Here is a 23,429-nt window from a genome sequence, read left to right on the forward strand (position 1 = left end):
TTATGTTGGAGTTAGGCTTAAGTGAAGACTTAAATCAGACTTCTGATTTCAGCGTGTGGTACAGGTCAGAGCATCTACCATTTTGAAGCCAGTGCATGACAGACGGTGTGAAGAAGGCCATCAAGATACTCCCATGGCCTTTGTGCCCCTCAGATACTGCTTCTCCTATGCATTTTGCTCTGGTGATGGTGGTGAGCGTATTATTTTACCCGAAGCAATGACAGGAGTAGAGATTTTCTGGAGTGGATGAGTAACTGCTTATTCATTTATGGGGGCGTAGTGCCAGGAACCAGAGTCTAGGATCGTAACGCATTTGAAGTTTAAGACCGTGATAGGTTTGAGAAATGTTTCTTCAAGCTTTGTTCTTTAACCATCTGATGAGAATCTCTGGCTAACAACACATTCCCAGGCTCTCCTCCTAGCCACAGAAACTCTTGGTTGCCTGAAAATATCCTCCTCTCCCTCTCCCTCTCCCTCTCCCTCTCCCTCTCCCTCTCCCTCTCCCTCTCCCTCTCCCTCTCCCTCTCCCTCTCCCTCTCCCTCTCCCTCTCCCTCTCCCTCTCCCTCTCCCTCTCCCTCTCCCTCTCCCTCTCCCTCTCCCTCTCCCTCTCCCTCTCCCTCTCCCTCTCCCTCTCCCTCTCCCTCTCCCTCTCCCTCTCCCTCTCCCTCTCCCTCTCCCTCTCCCTCTCCCTCCCCCTGTACTTACAAACTTGGGAGTATGCACAGATAGATAGGCAAGCAAAACACCTAGAAACATGGTGGGATGGGTCTATTCACCACAGTGTCTTATGATTCTAGCCATCAAATCTGAGGACCAAGGACTTATTCCATGTTACTAGGTGGGACTCAAATTCAGGAAGTTGGAATTCCCACTTGTTGCTTTTAAACAGCCACTAAAACCATTTGTTTCCTCTGGAGATCAGCAGGCTATAGAACCGTTCCAGGACAGAAGGTGGGACAGGTGCTCCCTTGGTGCTGAAGGAATCCTTTGAAGGAGGACTCTGAGGCCAACCTGAGAAGTCCCCAGCTGGGCAGGAGGAAATGCTAACCCCTGCTTGCTCCAGGAGGTCAACAGAAAGACTGGCCAATTCTTCTAAGGGCTCCCAGAAGCTCTGCAACCCGTTCTCTCTCACAGACGGGGACAGATGAGAGAACGAAGCTCACGTTCATTATTGTGACATAGTTTTTATACAGACTGATTCAGTGTATTTATATAAAGCCCAATATTAAAACCAATTTATTTTTCCTTCTTGCCCATTAGCTGTCCTTTCCGACCCCCCCCCCCCCCTCAAAGCAAGTTGCACTTTTAAAGGAAAATGCTGAAGTGTAGAAATTTCTTTATGTCCATGTTAATACTGAAATTTGGGAAAGCACAAAAGTAACCCATTCTGATGTGGTCTTTAGGGGAAGAGCTGGGGGGGGGTCTTCTTAAGGGGGCAGGATCAGTTAAAAAATAGCATTCATTCAAAAGCACAATCATTCCTAGTTTTAAAAAGAAATCCTTTGTAAGAATGAGCCATACAGTCTGCTGACTCGGAAGCTGAAGATATTTCCCCATATTAATTCATTAGGTTTTTTTTTTCCCTCTGTCTAATTAGATCCACCTCATTCTTACAGGATTACATGTATTTTTAACATCTGTTTTTAGAATGATCTCTTGTCTGCGGACCAATGATAACACACACATTCAAGAGCAGAGTCTGAAGTCTAAATGCATGGTGGGAAGGAAGGTGATTCTCTTCTGCCCAGTTAAAACACCTCGCTGAATAGATTATTTGCTCTTTGTTGAGTTTTATCTGCTCTTTGTTCCTCGGCTCAGAAGAGCATATCTGCTTTCTACTGTTTCTTGCTTGTCTCTAATCCTACACCCAGCACCTAGCCTTGCCTCCACCCCCTCCTCCATCTCCCACCCTCCTTCATTAGAAGGTTCCCTCTGTTCCCATTTCCTCTTTTACTTCATCGAGAGCAGCTGGGCTATGTGCTCACAGCAAATTAGCTGTAAAATAAAGCACACTCCCCCCCCTTTTTCTTTCTTTCTTTCTTTTTTTTTTTCCAGGGTGTTGTGAAAGAGAAAAGATGGTTAGAGGAATTATCCTATGCTAAGCAAGTGTGGACAAGGATCAAATAATCAGAAGACATAAGAGTGCTAGAGGCTTCACTTACAACCATAAGCCATAGGAAGAGCATCTCTCTCTTGGGGGTCCTGACTACAGCACTTTGGATGCTCACTCTCAAGTTCCTGACCAGTGGCATTTTCCTCTCGGTTCCTGACTTTCACAGATTCCCCCCACCCCGTGAAGTCCCAATTGGAATATGAGTTCTTTAAAATATTATAATCGAGCTGCAGTCCCAGTGCCTTTTGGCTCTGCTTTTCCGCATGTGTTTAAAAATGCAACAGCAATTGTCATAGTTATTCATCAATTTAAAAGGCATAAAGGCATAGAAATTGGGTACAGTCTCAAGAGGAAAAAAAATGGTTCTTTAAAACAAAACAAGACAAACAAAAACATGCATATACAATGCGTGCACTCCTATCTACTGGTGTATATATGATTGTAGACACACATGGAGAGGTCAGAGGACAACCCAAGTGTCTGTCCTTTCTTGTTGGAGCCATGGCCTCTTTGTTTCTCTGTTACTTACACTAAGCTTGCAGGTCGGAAACTTCTGTGACTTCCTCTGTCACCCCCTTCCATCTTCCCAGAATCGCTCGGAAATTACAGACCAGTACTAAGTATCTGGCTTTTGTGTGTTGTCTAGGGATTTGAACTCAGGTCCCGACACCTGTGCAGCAAGCACTTTTTACCCTCAGAGTCATCTGCACCCGTTTGGGAGTTAGTTCAAAGCCAGGAAGTGGAATCAAGCTGGCCCAGAGCAAGATGCATAATTAAACAAACCTTTAGTACCTCCAGAAGGCTTCTTGACTCTCCGTGTTAATGGTGGATGGGGTTACTTTTCAGTCATAGTCTGTGGGGTTTGAAGAATTGACTCCCACCTCTTCTTCCACCTCCACCTCCAACAAGGCCTTGCATTTGCTAGGCAAGTGCCCTACCATTGAGCTAAGCTTCCAACTACTTTCACTTGTACTTCATTAAGAGCAGCTGGCCTACGTGCTCAGTGACAATGGCTGTTATCAGATGTGAGTGTAACACACCAGTGTACTTTTAGTCTTTGACACACACAAAACAAACATACGACAGGTGGGTGGACGGAAAGAATCCACAAGGTGTGGCCCCAGGGAAGTCACGGCCACACTACTGCTCACTCTGCCCGCTCAGAAATTATCTATTTTTAAATCAAGCAATGCCATAGTTCCCTTCCCAAACAAGTGGTGCCTGTTGCCTAAGTATGTAGGGCAGTAAAAGGTCTATCTAAGTATCTCAGATTTGTTTTGTACCTTTCAAGTGCATGCAATTATAACTTTAACACTAGTTTATTTAAAAGGTGCTCAAGGGAACTTAGTGGAACACACACACACACACACACACACACTAAAATTGAAAGTGGTGATCTGGAGCGATTGCTTAGAAGTCAAGCGCACTTGCTGCTTCTGTAGGAGTCTTGGGCTCGGTTCCCAGTATTCCACATGGCAGCTCACAACTCTAGTTGTGCATACATGTGGTGCACATACACCCAGGCAGGAAAAGCAGTCATATGCATAAAAGTGTGGGGCTAGAGAGCTGGCTCAGAAGTTAAGAGCACTCACTGCTCTTCCAGAGGACCCAGGTTCAAATCCCAGTGCCCAGATGACAACTCACAACTGTCTGTAACTCCAATATCTGACACCCACACACATACATGCAGATAAAACACCAATGCACATAGAATAAAAGCAAATAAACATTTAAAAAATTGAAAGTGTGAGTTAGGAGTGACTGTTGTCACATTACATAACAGCCTTAATATATAATCTCTCACTGTTTATAAAAATTTTAGTTTTGGATATTGAGTGTAGTGAAAAAAATCTGATTACCCATTTAAATAGAAGTAAGTGAGTAAGTATTTTCATTTTATTTCTATCTCCCTTTTTAAAAATGAAATGTAGTTCATGCTGTCAGAGCATTTGTAAGAGAAGAAAGTTTTTGAGTTGTCATAAGACATTAGCAGGACTAGGGTAGAGGTCTGAGTTTTGCTCAACCCAATACAATTAGTTATGGCTCCTCACTGGCATGGACAGTGTTATCTTAAGGGATCTTCAGTGGGGTTGAAGGTCCCAACAGCACCTTGTAATGAAAGACCAAGACCGGTGAAGTGGGGTATACAGGTTCTCAGGGTTCTAGAGCTACAGGGTACCCTGTAATAGATAACCAATAGCCGCTTGTGGCTACTTAAGTGTCAGTTTTTGCCAAGTAACTCTCCTTAAAATTAGGAATGAATGCCTTCCATCCATTCAGTTTGTTTATCAGTGCTTCAGTAGTCACATACGGCCATTGGTTCCCATAGGACAGTGCAGGCTGGAGCACTTTCTGTGACCACAGGGAACTCCAACCTTTAGCTGAGTTGCTTAGCAGTCTACCTGACATTTTGAAGTAGATCTTGAAAAGGGAATAGCATCTTTTCTTTAGTCAACACAACTTCTCCTATTACTGGAATCAGGCAAACAAGAGCAGAGGAGAGAAACAGCCTTGTGGTAGCATTTGGTCCTGAACAAAAAGGGTCAGTGGGTAAAATGGGGTTTGCTTAGAATTTGGGGGGGGTGGTTCCCTTAAAGAATGCTAAATGGAAAGCAACATAATTGAGAAAGAATTCTGGACCAGACTATGGTGTCTAGATCTACTCAACACTTTGGAGCTACGTCATCAAACGGAACTGAATTCTCTGCTTCTTTTTTGATGGTAGCACTACAACGTCATCAAGTTACTATGGAAATTAAGTGAGAAATGGCATGCAAGTCCATCATCACAGTTCCTGACTCTTATGACTGTCTAGTACATGGCAGCCATTATTATTACATGGAACATAAATTGCTTTAAAATCTGCTGCTAAGAGATGAGGAAGCTTCAAACTCTCACAAAATCTTCTGTCTTAAGTCATCTCTCTAAAGGCTAGAGGGATGTTATGAAGGAGAGTTTCAAAACGCTTGCTTAGTTGGGAAGACCTTTCTGTTATTGTCACCAATGAATGATGGCTTGTCTGAACATTAAATTTATGGGCCCCAAATCATTATTTTTAACTGAAGAAAGTGAGTTTTTCTTTTATTGTTTGTCTTGGTTTTGTTTAACGACTTTACTGAACCAGATTGAAAACAATCTTTTTTTGTTATTGTTGTTTTGGTTTTTTGTTTTTTTCCATCAGGGGGAGTCTTCATTTGAATTTCCAACTAATTGGGTTGAGAGACAAGAATTCCAAAGCAAATAGCTTATTGCAAGGAGAGTGGGTTGAAGTTCATCTTTGCCTAGGTTCCTGAGTTAACCTTTGTCTACCAAGGTCTTACTTAGCCTAAAATATGTTAGTTTCAATGCCTAATTATCTTGTCTCATGAAGTCATAATGTAGAAAAAATGTAGATTTTCAAATATGTTATGAAACCAAAACTTTTTGTTGTTGTTGTTTATAGAACATGATTTTAATATTTTCTAAACCAAAACTTTTGTAATCTCTGACTTGTCCCTTAAAGAGATTATGCCTTCCAGGCTATCTCTATCTATCTATCTATCTATCTATCTATCTATCTATCTATCTATCTATCTGTCTATCTATTTGTCAATCTATCTATCTATCTATCTATCTATCTATCTATCTATCTTCATCTATTATGTATGTATGCATGTATGTGTGTATCATCTGTCTATCATCTATCTAGCAATCATCTATCTATCTATCATCAACCATCTTTCATGTCTGTCTTTCTATCTTCATCATCATCACCATTTGCCCAATGTATATATCTATATTTACCTTTGTTTCTGCATGGAGGTAGGAAGATGAACAGAGATGGGTCTGTCTAGGTCACATAGTATTTAGACATACAAGATGCCTTGTTCTTTCTCCTCAATATTGGAAGTTACAATGAATTTTCTATCCCACTGGGTTGTGATGTGCACAAAAATATGTTAACATACATTAATTGCTTGGCAGAGTACTAGCAACAACATCATTACTCATTAAGTGTTAACTCCAATTATTACCCCACAAAGTATCCACTGTGTATCTAGATAAATGGCCACAATGTTTTTGATATGAACAGGCAGATTGAGAGGAAGGTATGGAGTGGCGACAAAGAATTTTATGATCTGCTTCTGGGTAATTGGGGCTACTCTACTTCCATGAGATAACGTATAAGAGGCTACTAACTCCTTTCTTATCTCTGACTCCAAAAGAAACACTGAGGCAAGAGTTCAAATTAAAAAGGTTTATTCTCTTTCCTATACATATATATATTTGATACAAAGTTTCTTGTAGCCCAGGCTAGCCCTGAACTCACTATGTAGTCAGCATGATCTTGAACCTCTAATCCTCTTACTTCTTTCTCCAGAGTGCAGGCACTGAGTTTATGTGATGGCGACTATTAAATCTGTGGTCTTATACCTGTTAGGTAAGCATTCTATCAACTAAACTACATCCTTAGTGCATGCTGTTTACTTAAAAAAAACCCAAAAACTAAGAACTCTAGTTCTACCAAACTTGTAATTATGCAAGAGTATAATTACTAGCCTTAGAACTTTGATCACAGGGTATCTTCCAAACTTTGGATTTTGTTGGGGGAGGGGAGTACATTTTCATTTGGTATCTTCATGCTGTATGGAATCTGAAATAACATTGTACAGGCAATGAGTTAGAGGCCATCTTAGCTTGGGCTGATGTGGAAATCTCTCCCGTGAAGGTCTGGTATACTACTCACCTTCTTATATACCAAAAGTCAGGGTGGGGGGTGGGGAGATTGTAGGGTGGTCCAGCTGCGGTCCTTACTCATGTGCTTTGGGAAAAAGAAGCCCTCCTATCACATCGCTGCTTAGTCACAGGGTGCAGAATTAACACAACTCAGCATGGGTGCTGGGTCTATGCCATGAGTCCCTAAGGAAAAGGAGGATAACTGTTCTCTGGTTTATTTGTACAGTGTTTAGGATAGTGACTGGTATATAGGAAGTATATATGGTTGCTGAATCTAATACATCTATGAGATGGGTACTATAATAGGTGAGGAGCTGCCTCTGTGTTCAGGAGAGCCTGACCCTCAACCTTAGAGAGTTGAGCACTAGAATTCACTATCTTGACCTGCCAATAATTCTCAACTTGAAAAAAAAAATCATGAACTTCCTCGGAATACTCTGCTCACTTCTAAGTAGAAAACAAGCCATCAAAGATGCTTTGCTCTGGTCAACAAAGACCTGACATCTGTTGTAGGACACTGTCATCCAGGATACACCGCTGCTCTCCTCATCATTCATCAATTGCCTTTTGAGAATTCATCATAACTTGGTCTGTGAACTACTGGCACTCTCTCTTGCAGGGCCAGGCCAGGAGTGTCATTAGACCTTCGCATGAGTATCTAGCCAATCCTTCATAGGCAATTCTGCCTTAATTTCTATTTGTGTAGATGTCTCAGGGAGAGCTGGGGAAGACTAGAGGTAGGGTATTCCATCTATGCAGCAACGTGGAAGCCATCATGTATGCTGGATGAAGACTTTCTAATGTAGCGACTTTAGGGTTCCCCATGCTTCTGCCAGTAATTGTTCACTCTTGCTGTATAAGTAAACACAGGTCAGTGGTCAACTGTGGTGTAATTCTGTTTTGTTTTGTTGCTAAATCTTAGGGAAAGGGTATAGACTTGGTTACATCTCTGTCATGGAAGGAATTTTAGGAACAATATTAATGATACCACAGAAAGATCATAAATGTCAGCACTTCATTTCTTTCAAGCGAATTGTTGTGTCCTGGTATACAACAAAAAGTAAACGTGCCTTGAGCCTCCATGTCAAGATCCATTAGGCATATAATTGTGTGTGTGTGTATGGATATGTATCTATCTTCCAATCAATCATCTATCATATATCTATTATCTACCATCTATCCATCAATCAATCAATCAATCAATCAACCATCAATCTACCATCTATCTTTCCATCATGTATGTGTATCTATGATTTTGTCTCTCTCATATATATGTATATATATGCATTTATATATTCTCAATCTATGCATCTATCTATGTATCTATTTATCTATTATCTATCTTTCTATCTATCTATCATCTATTTATCTATCTCTACCATTTTTGCATACATGTATGTATATATGTATGTATCTATCAATTTATCATTTATGTAGCTATGTATGTATCTATCTATCTATCATATAAGTATCTATGTTTCTATTATCTATCTATCTATCTATCTATCTATCTATCTATCTATCATCTATCTATCTATCTATCTATCTATCTATCTATCTATCTATCTATCATCTTTCTTCTTGCTGAGATCCTCATGCATGCTTTCCTTCTCCAGGAACCATAGATACCCTAAGCACTTTGAATAGACTTCTTCCTGATTGACAAACCACAGACTTTAAGTATGGAATTTGACTGAGCCTCGGCCACTCTCTCTCCCACACCGAAAGAGTAGCTGCATCCTCATTTGATGCTTAGGTATGTAAAATGCCAGCACAGGTCAGAAAGGTCTACCTATGGAGACATCTGTTCCCTGCAGACCCATGAGTAATAGCCTGGCTATAGAGTGAGTGGGAGAAAGCCCTACTCAGCACAGAAAACGAGTGCTGTGCAGGCAGAACCAGGCCACAGGGAGAAAGGGAGCAGGCCAGCGACAGTGGGCTGCAGGTGGCCAGAGGCAGCATTCTAGCAGGCAGCTTCTCTTCTCTGCTGCATTCCTTCCCTAATAGGAGTAGAATCCACACTGGGATAGGTGAGATAGCACACAGGCAGATTGTCCACCAGATGGTATAGTCTTCTATTTAAGAAATATTTGAAAGGGCAACAAAATACAGCAGAAACCATCCGACAGTCCACATGGCTAATGCAAAATTAGCCAAGAGGATGGTGGCAGCAGGGATGGGGTTGCCGTGGGGTGAGCTGCAGGCGCAGCTCAGCGGAGACAAGTACTGGGATGTGAGGCAGAGCAGGGGTCAGGAGTTTTTAAGGTGATTCTCCATGGATGCTCAGTGATGGGCTTGGATGTGCTTCTCGGTCCACAGCCATGCAGAAGCAAGGCCAAGCAAGATGGGCATGAATGTGGAGATTCCATCTGGCCTGTCTTCTGATCTGGGGAGATTGCTTGTGTTCTCCCTCTGGGTGGGATGTGAACCTTGGTTGTCAGTACTCTGATAATTCCCCCTCACACACACATTTCCTAGCTTCTTGAAGTACCCATTTCTTTCCTAATGTTTTGCCTCAGTTCTGCTTGCACAAGATTCCACACATCATCATCAGCAACAGCAGCCACATCATGGTTATGATGCAATCTACTTTGTCCCAGGTACTAAGTTAAGACTCTAGTTCATAATAGCTAATACACATACAATAGCTACTATGTGCTGAGCACTGTTTAGAGTATTTTGCATATATTGCCTTAGTTAACCCCTATAAACGACCACGGAATAAGTAATATTATATTACTGTCTTCATGTATATATATATATATATGCTAGTATACATGCACGTTCCTGCCTATGTGTATACCTGTGTGTGGGTGCATGTGTAGGCCATAGGACAGCCTCGGGTGCTATTCCTTCTGATGAGTTTTAAGCTAAGGTCCATTCCTGGGACTTGTGGGCTTGAAAGTTAGCTTAGGCATACAGGTCACCAGAGCCCCAGGAGTCCATCCACCTAGCTCCCCAGCTCTGAGATGATAAGCTCATGTTACCAACCCCAGCTTTATGTGGGTGCTGGGGATGAATCTCAGGTGCTCATGCGTATGCAGCAAGCACTTTACCGACTGCTCTATATCCCAGACTCCTTATTATCATTTTATACATGGGGAAGAGACGTGTGGACAAGTTGGCCAAGGTTATATGGTATGGTGGTTTGAATGAGAATGATGCTCATATGCTTGTATATTTGAACGTTTGGTCCTCAGATGATGGAACTGTTTGGGAAGGATTGGGAGGGGCAGCTTACTGATTCCCGAGTCAATGTTATTGAAGACCAGGCCCTAGAGAGCATCTATAATTCCCACAGGACCTCATCATACACATGATGTCATCATTCCTAAATATAGAACTAAGAAAATAATAACTAGGAGAAATTTCCAGAGATGTCACATTCAGCAAGAGTTACTTGTCTCACTCCAGGGCTGGAACTGCTTACCAGGTGAGATCACTTCCTGTCCACACTCTGCTTCCTACATTGTCCTCTCAACACACGAGCTTGGACACTCAGTCACCTATCACCATTGTAAGTCTTTTTTCTTCCATTTTCACGGGCTCTGTTTCTGCTCTCTCTTTTTTTTTTTTGTCTTGGTCCTAAATGCCAGTTCATATTTCTTGGCTTTCATATTATAAAACACTCTGCCAGGGATTCTCACTTGCTTTCCCTTGTGGATCATATTGTCCTTCAAGGTATCATGACTTTTATGCCTGAGTCTCTGAGACAGACACTGCCTACTATATCATAGGGACACGTGAAGGGCAGAGTGATTTTGTGTATGAACCAACAACTCCCAGAGAAGAGACATGTGTGCATCTGTGTATATACCACAGTATAGCATTCACAACTTTGGTCATAAAAATTCATCTCCCTATTAAATAGATTGGAAAGAATAACATTTGAAAAGAGTCTGCATGTTTTATTTTTGTGTTTTGGAAGGCAAGTCATTTTTTCCTGACTGTCCTTTGTCTTTGACCATGACAAAGGGTAAGTTGGTTGTGTTTAATTTTTGGAAGGTGGTGGAGCTACGTTATTCATGGTTGTCTTCTTGGGAATTACAAAAGACAATGGAGCAGAAATGGGGTTTACCAACCCATCGACTCCAGAAGAGAAAAGAATTAAAAACTGAACAGACCCCTGTATTTTCCAACACCCCAAGTGTTCTGTCTGCTCTCACACCTAGACCACTTTCTGTTTTCTCCTCTGGAGGGTACCAGTATCAAGTGTCTTTGTGTTAATTAACTCAGCATGTGGCATACAAAGGCCCAACAGCAGATAGCCAATGTGTCTGATGGGCCTTCAGTTTAAGAATTAGCTCCATTTCAAAGGACAACTTAACTTTATCACAGGACCACTGACCCTTGGATTTGAGGAGAATTTCCATTTCTGGAGAGTTTCGTGTGGGATCTTGCTCTGCACTCTGCTGTAAAGTCTCGGAAAAGGCAAACTGGCTTGAATATTTTGAGCCAAACTAAATAAAATCAGGAAGGCATGTGTTACACTGCCAATAAAGATTGACAGTGAGTAGAACTCCATAACATTGTGTTGTTGTGTCAATATAGATTTCCTCAACCAAGGGAATTTTATACAATACTTTAGAGAACATATGGAATGTATAACTTAAGTTTGAAAGGTGGTTGCACATACATTGGAATCTCAAATCCAGTTCCTTAGGAGAGATGAGTATTGAGAAACCAATGTGGTTTCTTCTTTGGCCTGAGTATCATTGAATGTGGAATAGCAGGAAGTTACAAAATGGCTGTCTATAGGTCTATCGCAGCCTCCTGTCCCACTTTCTTTGGTTTTCTGTAATGAGTATGAGAGAGGGGAGTTGGAGAAACGAATGTGAGCAATGAGTGAATGTGATCATACTTCATCATGTGCATATATGAAAGTATAGAGTAGAAATAAAACAATTGCAGATGAAAATGAGGAAGGTTTTTTTCATTGTATCATCTGCATTTTTAGGTTTTCTTGTAGGTCTGCCTCCCTTAGGAACACATTGACAGGAGCCAAAGGACCACTGCCTCCCACTACAGCATACAGCATGATGTCAAACTCAGCCCAAGAGGGCAAAGCTTCAAATGACAATTCCTGAGCTCAGCATCACTTTCCCATTTTTATGACCACCCCAGGCTCACTGAATCCTCCTGGTTCTGGTGCCTGGCTAGATATTTTGCCCAAAATAGGCTATGAACTAAGATAAGCTGGGTGGAGTTGGGCCTGGTTGATTGTAGCCTCACATCTTATTTGCTAGAGTGTTACTTACCGTTGACCAGCTGCTCAGAAATCACCTGGTAAATTCTTTTTCTAAACTCCAAAACAGTCAAGCAAATGTAGAATACTGTTGTGTGGGAAGGTTGACAAGTTTAGCCATTTGGCATGGCATTCAGAAATGGATATAGCAGTAGTTTTTTAGTTCTTTTTCAAATGTCATGACAGCTGTCCAAATTTATAAATGTAAAGTATATGTTATGTTATCACATACACTTGCTGTACGTGCTATCAAATACATTACTAATATACGAAAATAAATATGTCTGCCACTCCACTGACTCATGCTTCTTGAGATGCTGAGGAGACTTTGGGGGACCTACAAGAGCACCTCGTGACTAGAGAGCTGGCACCAAGGCTTCCATAGTCTTTTGCCAGGAAATTTGTTCAGAAAATCTTCACCTCAGAGTGGAAGGACATGCTACAGAGACAAGAAGAGTTATGAAATGGATAAAAAGGCCTGGTCTCTTAATATCCTGGTAATGGTTCTCTATGACATTTATTAATTCAACTCATCCAGTCATTTATCTATCCCCTCTGTTTGTTGAATACCTATCTCATAATACCTATTACTATAACTGGCTTCATAAGGATATAGACACGTGAACAAATATATCTGCTTTTGAAACACATCTTCTGTGAATTTCTAGGGCTGCCAAAGCAAAGCAGCACACCACCAGATTGCACAACCTAATGTTACTGTCTCAGTCCTAGCAGCCAGAAGTCCATGATCAAGGCGCTAGTTGCTAGTTGGTGGCTTCCTTCTGAGCAAGAATGGGTTCCAGGCCTCTTTTGTGTAGGTGTGTGTCTGTGTTTCTATGAGTTCCTGTGTGTGGCCTCATGTGTATGGAGGCCAGAGGATGATTCTGAATGCTTTATTTAATCTCTCTCCACCTCGTGTTTTGAAACAGGGCCTTTTATCTCAGTCTCATAGGTTGGGCTATTGAGCCCCAGGGATTCCGTGGGATGGAAACAGATGTGGACATCACCTACCTGGATCTTTCCATGGATCTGAGCATCCTAAATAGGTCCTCATGCTTGAATGGTAAGCACTTTGCTGAGTGGAACATCTCTCTTACTCCTGGGCTTGTCTTTGTAACTTGTACATGGCCTTTTCTCTTTTCTGAGTCTTCACAGGTCCCCCAGACCTCCTCTATCTCATAAGTTAGTTCTATTCCTTCTAAAGACATAAGTCATGTTGGATTAGGGCCTACCGTAATAACTTCATCTTAACTAAACCCCTCCTCTCTCCAAAGACTCTATCATCAGATAAGGGCACAGTTCAGGTATTAGGAGTTAGAAATTCAATATGCATTTTTGGTAGACTGGGTGGAGACCACACAGGAGCTCACATGATAGTTTCTATGCTGTAAATTAGAATAATTCTTTTCTTTTAATCAATCCTGCCCTACTTATCTCTAAGCAATTCAAAAGCTGATAAAATGATCATTAGCTTAGCTTGATTCTGCCCATACAAAAATTCAGTAGTTGGACCAAGAGTAGAAATTCAAGTGGAAGGTATGTGTTTGAAATTCCAGAGACATTCTGTGGCCAAGAGTGGTCTCTCTGGTGTTTTCTGGAAAGATCAATTGCTGAGATAGGTAGATCATTGCAGGTTTGAGTCCTTTAGGATAGTTTCTGGGAGCATTTAAAAATAAAAGTTAAGATTTGAGTATCACAAAGACTATGACATGACCTAGATAATTCCTTTTCCTGCAAGGGCAAAGGGACAACGAGCCAGAGAGAAGCCAGGGATCTCAGACGGACAGGTGGAGGTGGTGGGGAGTGAGCCACTGGTACAGAAGGGGGACGGGGAAAACACTGCTAGGAGGATTTGGCTGACATCCTTATGTCAGTCCAAACACTGGTGTTCTTAGAGATCATGTATGATGAACCCTTCTGGGCCTAGCTCTGAGGCTGCACCGTGGGATGGGGCAGTGCTATGGGGGAGGGCAGCACCGTGGGGCAGGGCAGTGACCCTTTTGACTTTTCTTCCAACCCTTTTGTCCTGGGAACTTTGCCTCATTCATTCCTCTAGCAGTCTCAGCCAAGCACAAGGGACCATCTTAACCGCTCTCTAAATCAAAAATTCTGGTAGCAAACTGTCCTGGGTCAACAGGGTTCCAGAAACAAAGGCATCTGCAGTAGAAGGTAACAGGGCTCCTGTGTTGGTCCTTGAGTTCTTTCTGGACTCACAGTCTGCTCACACTAAGGTAGCAATAGCAGCCTTTCTCAAACTGTCATAGACTTGCTAGTTATCTGAGTATTGTGGAGCGCAGTCCATGCTAAGCTCTTAGCAAGAGTTTACACTCTTCCTACACCCGAACTACAAAGTTTGGACCTAATAATGGTTCACCATTGGAGGGTAAGGGATGGAAAGCTCATGAGGTCTCACCTTTTCCTGAGGCTCTATCTATAAGCAGTGGCAATCTCTGAGAGACTTTTCTTTGGTGATGTAGCCCCTAACAAGTTGTTCATGCTTAAGCCCCTTAAAATCAGGGGTTCACCAAGCTACACTACTGTGGAATGACTTCTTTGTATGGAGGTGGGGGTTAACGAAATATTTTTTTCTATCTCCCCAGTAAATTCACACAATACCATAGATGTGGTTAAGACACAGACTCTGATTTAGAGAGAGTGGGGTAACCAACTTGCTAACAGGCACAAGTGGAATGGAATGGCTAAAGCCTTTGGAAACACGGGGCCCGTTGAAGCTCGGTGTCAATGTTAACCTATCTTACAAGAATGAGCTCAAGGCTCAGAGGCCTTGCTGGTCAAGAACAGAGGACTCACTTCTTGGCTAATGCCATCACCTTAACTTTTGCTAGCGCCTGCATTCATTAGAAAGGGTTAGGGGGAAGAGGAAAAAAAATAACAATAGCATTCTTAATTGGATCCCTGAAAGAGATACTGCATTTCCACTGATTAAGGCAATTAAAGGTGCAGACACTGCTGCTCAAAAGCCAACATCTTCAGGTGTCTCATAACAAAAATGAATACCGCTGCTAGCCGTGCCACCTAGTCACGCTGTAAAGTAAATTAATTACTGCAACCGAACTAATAATAACAGCGCAGGCAGAGTTGTAGCAGACTGTGGCTTACCATTGGAGACTGAGCGGGGACTTTTGCCTCTGTGCTACCCATGAGCACAACCTAGCAACTGCTGACTGTAACATTTCTATTGTATGGTTTATGCTAAATATGCATATCTTAATTGCATTAGTCAAAATAATTAGCTAATATATTTTTGCATAATGACGAGGTAAGCAAATATCACCATAGCTCAGTGGTTCTTGCATGAGTAAATTTGGAAAATTAATAGACTCCCAATTTCCTAATTATGTGTCTTTTATTCTATGCTCAAACAAAGAAATGCGGCTGCTTACTCCTGGGCATCTCGTAATTTAGTTTGCACCTTGAAAAATTTAAAGCACCTGTGTTTGTTTTCTCTCTTTTGGAAAAAAAAAAAAGAAAAGTACAAAGGAAAAATACACATTGCCTTCCCTTTATCACCCTTAAATTGAAAGGTGAAGGAATTTGTTGGTCAAAACATTTTCATTTATACGTGTCAGTAGAATCTTGACTTACTAGACATTTTTTTTTAAACATCCGAAGCGATTGTCAAAGTGGTTTCTGATGGAGAGGTGTGCAAGGGACTCCAAGATTCTGTCAGCAAGGTGACATTTCTTCCAGAGGTCCTTCCCCTTGGATGGAGCTGTTACTTCTGTCTAGCTCTTTCCTCCTTCCCTTGCCCCTCCAGAGCAATTGTCCATCCCCTGTCCCTGAATATAACAGTCTCCACCTGGTTGCTGACAGGAGCTTGCCGGCTTCATTAAAATGTTTGGGGGAGTCCCAGCTGGATTCCTTTGGGTTCCTCCTAATTTCTTTGGGCCTGTGATTTTTTTGAATGTGGCTAATACGCTGAGCTACCTGTGGCACGTCTCGATTTAACCGAATCTGCCCATTCTCACTAAAGGCGGCAGCCCTTCCTCACTCTGTGAGAGATCATATCCTTAGCATACTAATCGAATGCATGCACGCACAGAAATCTGCCCAAGAGGGCATTTGAGCAATATGCTAATATCCTCTACAGAGCTCGAAAGCACGCTTGCCTTGTGCCTTTTGATGGCAGATTTCAGGCCACCACTTAAACAAAAGAATGTTCTGGGGCCTGTTGCCCATCACATCTGGACAAAGCCCTCACTCCAAGCCTTAAGCCATCAGGCTAATGATAGGCAAGTCACTTAAACAAGAAAGCATCTGGGCGAGTATTCCCCTTAAGTTTCTGATGAGTGTTTAGATATCTAGTGGCTTATGGGAAAGCAATCTGTAACCTGATAGGGAAGAAGAGCTTCACTTGATGTCTCTTTGCCTCTAAACAAGCTCTGATTGGATCAATTCCCTGAGCAGCTGTGGTGCTTGTCAGGCTCCCAGCTGTGAGAGAGCTCTGGCAGGCTGTCAGCCATCCACTATCCGCAGGTAGGTGTATCTGCCATAGGTCAGTGTTGTAAGCTGGGACCCTTGCCTTTGTTCACATGTGTGTCCCAGTAACCATGAAGAAATGTGTGTAAAGTAAGTTTAATTTGTATGCGTGCAAAAGGCTGTCACTAAGATGGGAGAGAAGACAAAGACATAGTCAGTGGGGTGAATGGGGGAGAACGTGGCACTGTGAAGCCCAGTAGGATGGTAGCTAGCACAAGAAGAATAAACTTGGAAGCCAAACACTTACAAGTCTTGCCAAATCAGGAGAGAGCCAGAAGTCACAGGGTGCTCAGTAAATTCCCCTAAGTTGCAAACAGGAGACAATTAGACATCTGGCAACTGAAATCTCAGAAGAGAAAGAAGTGAAGACTAAAGGAAGATATTCCTAGAGCACACGCAAAATTCTTAGAGATAGAACAAGGGTGGCAGAAAAGTAATTGGATGCTAGATCAAAGGATGGATGAAGATAGCAAAGACAGAAATGGCTGATGGAAGTCGCCTGGCCAAAGTACCCGGGTGAAAAAGATCAAGGAATTGAGGAAAGTCCAAGAATGATAAAAGAAATGCTTGCTGATTCCTCATGGTTCAGGCCAGAGTGTTACTTCTGATAAAAAATGTCATGCCTGGGTATGGGTTATGGGGAGCCCTCTATCAAGACAAAGATGATGCAAAAGAGAATCAATGGGTCCTTCCCTTTCCTTAACTCCCCAGAGTCCTAACAATGACTTATATAATAGCAGTTCAGCACTGAGAACTTATGCATGAAGAGGCAACCTGTGTGTGACAGAAGGGCACTGTGCAGGAAATGAAGGTGGCAGAACCACCAGAGAGGTGACAGGGCCAGGTCATGCTTGCTGCTTTTAACATGGTCTGAGGAGTTTGAAATGACCCCTGAGTATATCTAAGATGCAGAAACGGGAGCAAAAGCATAGTGGGGCTTATGTTTGGATGGAATAAGCTGTTAGCTGTTGAGTATATAGCTTTCCCTTAAGAGATGTGAAATGGGGTATACGAGCCTCTTCAAACAGCTATTAGCAAAGTGAATAACTAGTTTCTTTGTTTGTTTGTTTTCTTTCGTTTCAATTTAAACCCAAATACTTGGTCAATAATAGAAACCAAGTTTCAGGAGAGGCAGACTATGATAGCATGCAGATCACCACTGCCCAAAATGTGATATAGTGTTACAAGGGAGTTTAGATACGTGCAGACTTTGGCCCACCAAGGCAGAATGTAAAATCTCACAAGAGGTGGCCCCCAGAAGACTTGTTTAAAAATCACATGAAACAAAACAAAACAAAACAAAACAAAACAAACAAAAACCAGGTGCAAAGTCACTCTGGGTAGACAAGGGTAATATGAGGGAAGAATTGAAAAGAGATTTGTTTAATTGATGGCTTTCCTTATCTGTTCTGTCTGGTGCTTCAGGAAGTTCAAAAGAGCATAGGATACATTCCCTGCCAAAGTAAGTCCCTCAAGGTGTTCACCATGTAAGAACTTAAAAACATAGGAAATGCAAAGACTAAACCGTTTCCAGTTGCCATACTAGTAGAACTTAATTAAAGTCTGGCAAAGGCAGAATATACCTTGCATACTCTACTTGGGTAACTATTCAAAAATACAGTTTTACTAACCTTTCTAGGTTAGTGACAGCTTTAGACCCCTAAGTAGAATCTTTCAGTGGTCTGCCAAACAAAACCTTCTCGTATGTACTTCAGTCCTCCGTCCCTGCTCCAGCCATTATAGGTACCACTGATTTGAAACACTGGGTTCTTCTATGCCTTCCTGCTAAGTTTCATGGCTATTAAGAGACATCATGACCAAGGTAACTTTTATAAGGGACAACATTTCATTGAGGCTGGCTTACAGGTTCAGATGTGCAGCCCATTTTCATCAAAGTGGGAGCACGGCAACATTTAGGCAGGCGTAGCACTGGAGGAGTTGAGAGTTCTACATCGGATTCCAGTCAGGAGAAGACTGACTTCCAGGCAGCTAGGAGGAGGGTCTTAAGGCCACACCCACACTGACACACCTACTCCAACAAGGCCACACTTCCCAATAGTGCCACTCCCTGGGCCAAGCCTATTCAAACCACCACGCCTTCCCTTCTTTTCAACTCAATGATTTTGCTGTCATTGTTCCCACTTCTTTTGGTGGCTTCTTTCATTTCTACACATACTTTGGTAAATTCACACTCAAGTTTCTAGGGTCACTTTATATAAGATATCACTTCATTTTGGTTTTTGAAAATGTGTGTGTGTGTGTGTGTGTGCATGTGTGTGCACATGTGCATGTACAAATGGGTGTGGGACTGCAGGTTTGGGCACCAGAAGAAGATATGAGATCTCCGGGAACTGGAGTTATAGGCAGTTGTGAGTCACCTGACATGGGTGCTAAGAACTGAATTCCCACCCTTTGCGAGAGCAGTAGGAGAACTTCTCAACCATCTTTCCAGCCTCCTTCTAGAAAATACATTGTCTGTCGATCAACCAGGACTTCTCTGTTACTCTACCTTAGCCTCAGTTTCCTTATATCAATTGATATTTATTATGTGTCCTTCATGCTAGGCTCTAAGTTTTTGGTGCAGATAGAACATCTTTTTCATGTTTTCCTAGTCCCCATCACTATACTTTGTACTGAACAGACACTAATTTAATGAAGAGGATAAATGTGCAAACAAATGAATGAATATCATCAATAGAGGGTTTGTGTGCAAGGCTGGAGAAACTGGAATTCGTCACACAGGCGTGGTACGCAAAAGGTGCAGGAGGAAGACGCTTAGATTTAATGCACATGTTATGAAATAAAATTAGAAAGGAAAAAAAACAGAGGAGAAAGAGAAACACATGGATAAGGAGGAGAAGGAAAATCTATGGGAGAAAACAGTGGTACAAATCTGTATATTCATTTTGCAATTTAAAAATTTTTTAAAAATAATTCCTATTTTTGTTTCTGGAGATTTGAGTAGTTTTAGGTGACAGAAAACATATGATGATTTTCTTATAAATAAACAAATCAATCAATCAATAAACTGGGAAAGCTCTTCTATAATGTCAGTCAGTAGCAAACATCACTGAGAGTGACATGTAGCAGAGGTTGCCGTCTCTGTTAAATCCTGATGATGTGTGGATGTGAAGTTTAGATTACTGCACCCTTCTCTCACCTTTTCCAAGATTATCTTCACTTCTGTCATTTGAAGCCTGGAGCACAACTGAAGGAGTTGCTCTCCTATGGAATGCTAACAGAGGCAAGGATAGGTTTCTGGGAAGTTACCCAGTGGCTGGCTATTTGTGCCCCACCCTACACTTTTGCCGCTGTATGAGCAGAACCTTCGGGTGGCTTCTGCCTTGTGTTTGTCCTAGAGATCTTGAGAACACTTAGCAGACTCTCGATTACCTTGATTCTACTTTGAGCTGCTCTTCAAAGTATCATTTATTGCAATTCAATCATTAGAGCGAAGAATAAAGTCATGGACTTTCATTATTAACTCCATGTTTTAGGAACACTCTGGGTATTTGGCAAAGGGAATTTGTCCAGGGGAACCTTGGAGAGCTCTCAAGACAGTGTTGTTAATATAGGCCTTCTGTTCTCGTTGTAGCTTTGGATATGGGCTTCTTAACTCAGGTCCCTTCTTCTTCTCTTTTCTTTCTTTCTTCTCCCCGAGCCCTCCCCACCCCCCCCCCCACCCCCACCCCCAGAATGCTGTACTGGGCTGTTAAACAGCTGCTGTGTTTCAACAAGATGCTGGTACATTTTATAAATGTGAGTCTTGTGTGTATGTGTGTGTGCGCACACCAGTAAACAAACATGTGTATATTTAAAACCAATATTAGCACAGTGTTAAGACTGAAAGCTTTGCAGTCAAATCAGGAAATTCCAAAGTTACTGAGCTGTAATGGTCTCCTCTCTATCACTTCCTGCCTCTTGCTCCACGGCCCCCTGAATCCCACAGGAGGGGATATTCTTTTCCAGGCTTCAGCTGGTCAGCCTCAAACCTCTCTGTGACTTTCCCTGATTTTGGAAAAGTGCTTTAATTTTATACCTCAAATGCATGATAACAAACAGAATTTGATTTAGAAATTTGGAAGGGAAACAAACATAGGGGAGGGGTGGTCTCAGGAAAGGTGTTTCCATTTATAAGTCAAAAAGAGGCAAGGCTATGTTTAGCTTCTGCTTCATGATCATTATCCGAACAGGAGCTAAAAGAGGAGAGGAAGCGCTCCGCATCTTAGCCCCAACACTCGATTGTTTAAACCTTCTCCACTCAAAAATAGGAAACCATTTTTCTTCAAAATTGGCTCCCATTGCCTTCCTTAATGAGGACTAGAGGCTTGCCAAATTTGAAGTTCACAGTTTCAGTCATTTTGAATTGCAGAAGTACAGCTAAAACGTTTTTAATATTTTATTTTTTTAATGATAGAAAAATGCAACTTTCCCTGTCTAGGTGTGTGACAATCAGTCCTCAGATATATGCCCAGATTTAGATTCGGTTGAGTTCTCTGGGGTCTCAAGTGTTGGGCAGCTTACATGAATGACTTTTGTTCTATTATTGTGTGCTGTGTGCTGGCTAAGTTTCTGTCTGGTTCCTTCTCATGGCCATGATCTGGGTAGTGTGGACTGTCAACAGGTCTCGGTTGGCTGGGAGACAGAGTGATGGGTTAGCTACTTGATACTTGACTCGGTGCCTCACACGTACTCATGCTCTGTCTTACTTCTTCTAGCATTTCTCACTTATTTCCCCTTCTTCCAGAAACCTTCTGAGAGTTGCCAGATAATAAGAGACAAATTGTGCAAATTAAATGTCAGGAAATGGCGCATTCTTCAGGGAGCTTTTTGCCATCCTTGGTAGAGCCAATTCCCCTCTCAAAGCCAAACATTTCTCCAAATTGGAGTAGGCTTGATGAATTTCTTCCTCCTTTTTTTTTTCTTTTTGAGTTAAAATATGACAGCTGCTTATTTTCATTTTTGTTCATCTGGTGAAACCAGAAGGGGCCCAAAGAAGTCATTAATGTCCACTGTGTGAGGGCTCTAGGAAGTGCATCGAGGGTGGAATGCAAGAACAGGATTGTTCACCATATGTAGGCTAGAAATATCCTTATGTTCAGGGTCCATGGGTAAGGGAGGGAGTGTGTTATAATTAACTGTATAGTACATATGGTGGACTGGAAAGTTTACTCCTTGGAGACTAGTTGAGTTATAAAATCAAACAAACAATGGAAACAGTCAATTAACAATGACTCTAACAAACGTTTGTCACACAGTCCCTGGGGCTCCTGTGGAAGCTCAGGGGTGAGGAGACATGAGCAAGTCCTGATCCTGGATCCCTACCTCATCCTGTATCTCTACCTTTTTTTTTTTTTTTTTTTTTTGACCAGAAAGAACAGACTATCACAAATGAAGTTAACAGACCCTGTTTACAAGACAGTAGCAGCATGTATATGTGTATGTGTGTATGTGTGGGGGATGGGGGCTGGCAAAAATGAGTGAGAGTGCCTCACTGCAGCTTTGCCAAGAACCACTAGAAAGCCTTAGACTGAGTCCTGTCCCCTAGAGCCAATGCCTGTTCACCCTAAGTATCTCTGCTCAAGCTGCACTTCATCGACTATAGGATCAGTAGGATCTGGATTGGAATACATCGTCTCTCCTGCAGTTCCATTTCTAGGGAGCCTGGCTGACTAGGTCTTTGATAGAGAACAATTTTTGGCTGGTGACTTTTGTCCTAAGGGGTGGTGGCAAATACTTGAAACTGATTTGTTTAATCTTCTTCAAGTCAAGACAAGCCATTATTCTCCTAAATCCCGTCCCTTACCCTGCCTTCCAACCACAGCAATGTGTGAGTTTGGGAGGCAGCTAAGCAAACAGGCCTTTTAATACATTTTTTTTAAAGCTGATATCTTTTAGACATGTATTGCCATACATTTAACAACCATGATCACCTCGTGTATATTAACGGGCTCATACTTCAAAGGTAACTTCTCGGGCCAGCAAGATGGCTCAGTGGCTAAAAGCACCTGCTATGTATGTCTGATGATCTCAGTTTAATCTTGGGAACTCACATAAAGGGTGAAGGAGAGAATCAGCCCCAGGGTTGTCTTCTGCCCCCCACATATGCATCATAGCTCATGCACATGTGTGCACATACTTGTGCATGTTTCCATGCGCACATGTTTGCATATATGCTGTGTATGTGTCCAATGTACAAATAGGCACACACACCTATAGCAAAATATATAAACAATAAGAATAAAGATATTAGCCCAGAAACTTAGAATACCCAAGATACAATTTGCAAAACACAAGAAAATCAAGAAGGAAGACCAACATGTGGATACTTCATTCCTCCTTAGAATAGGGAACAAAATACCCATGGAAGGAGTTACAGAGACAAAATTTGGAGCTAAGACGAAAGGATGGACCATCCAGAGACTACCCCACCTGGGGTTCCATCCCATAATCAGCCACCAAACCCAGACACTATTGCATATGCCAGCAAGATTTTGCTGAAGGGACCATGATATAGCTGTCTTGTGTGAGGCTATGCCAGTGCCTGGCAAACACAGAAGTGGATGCTCACAGTCATCTATAGGATGGAACACAGGGCCCCCAATGGAGAAGCTAGAGAAAGTACCCAAGGAGCTGAAGGGGTCTGCAATCCTATAGGTGGAAAAACAATATGAAGTAACCAGTACCCCCAGAACTCGTGTTTCTAGCTGCATATGTAGCAGAAGATGGCCTAGTTGGCCACCATTGGGAAAAGAGGCCCCTAGGTCTTGCAAACTTAATATGCCCCAGTACAAGGGAATGCCAGGGCCAAGAAGTGGGAGTGGGTGGGTAGGGGAACAGGACTGGGGGAGGGT

This window comes from Mus caroli, unplaced genomic scaffold, assembly GCF_978045245.1.
Source record: "Mus caroli unplaced genomic scaffold, Mus_caroli_1 scaffold_19, whole genome shotgun sequence".
NCBI lineage: Eukaryota > Metazoa > Chordata > Mammalia > Rodentia > Muridae > Mus > Mus caroli.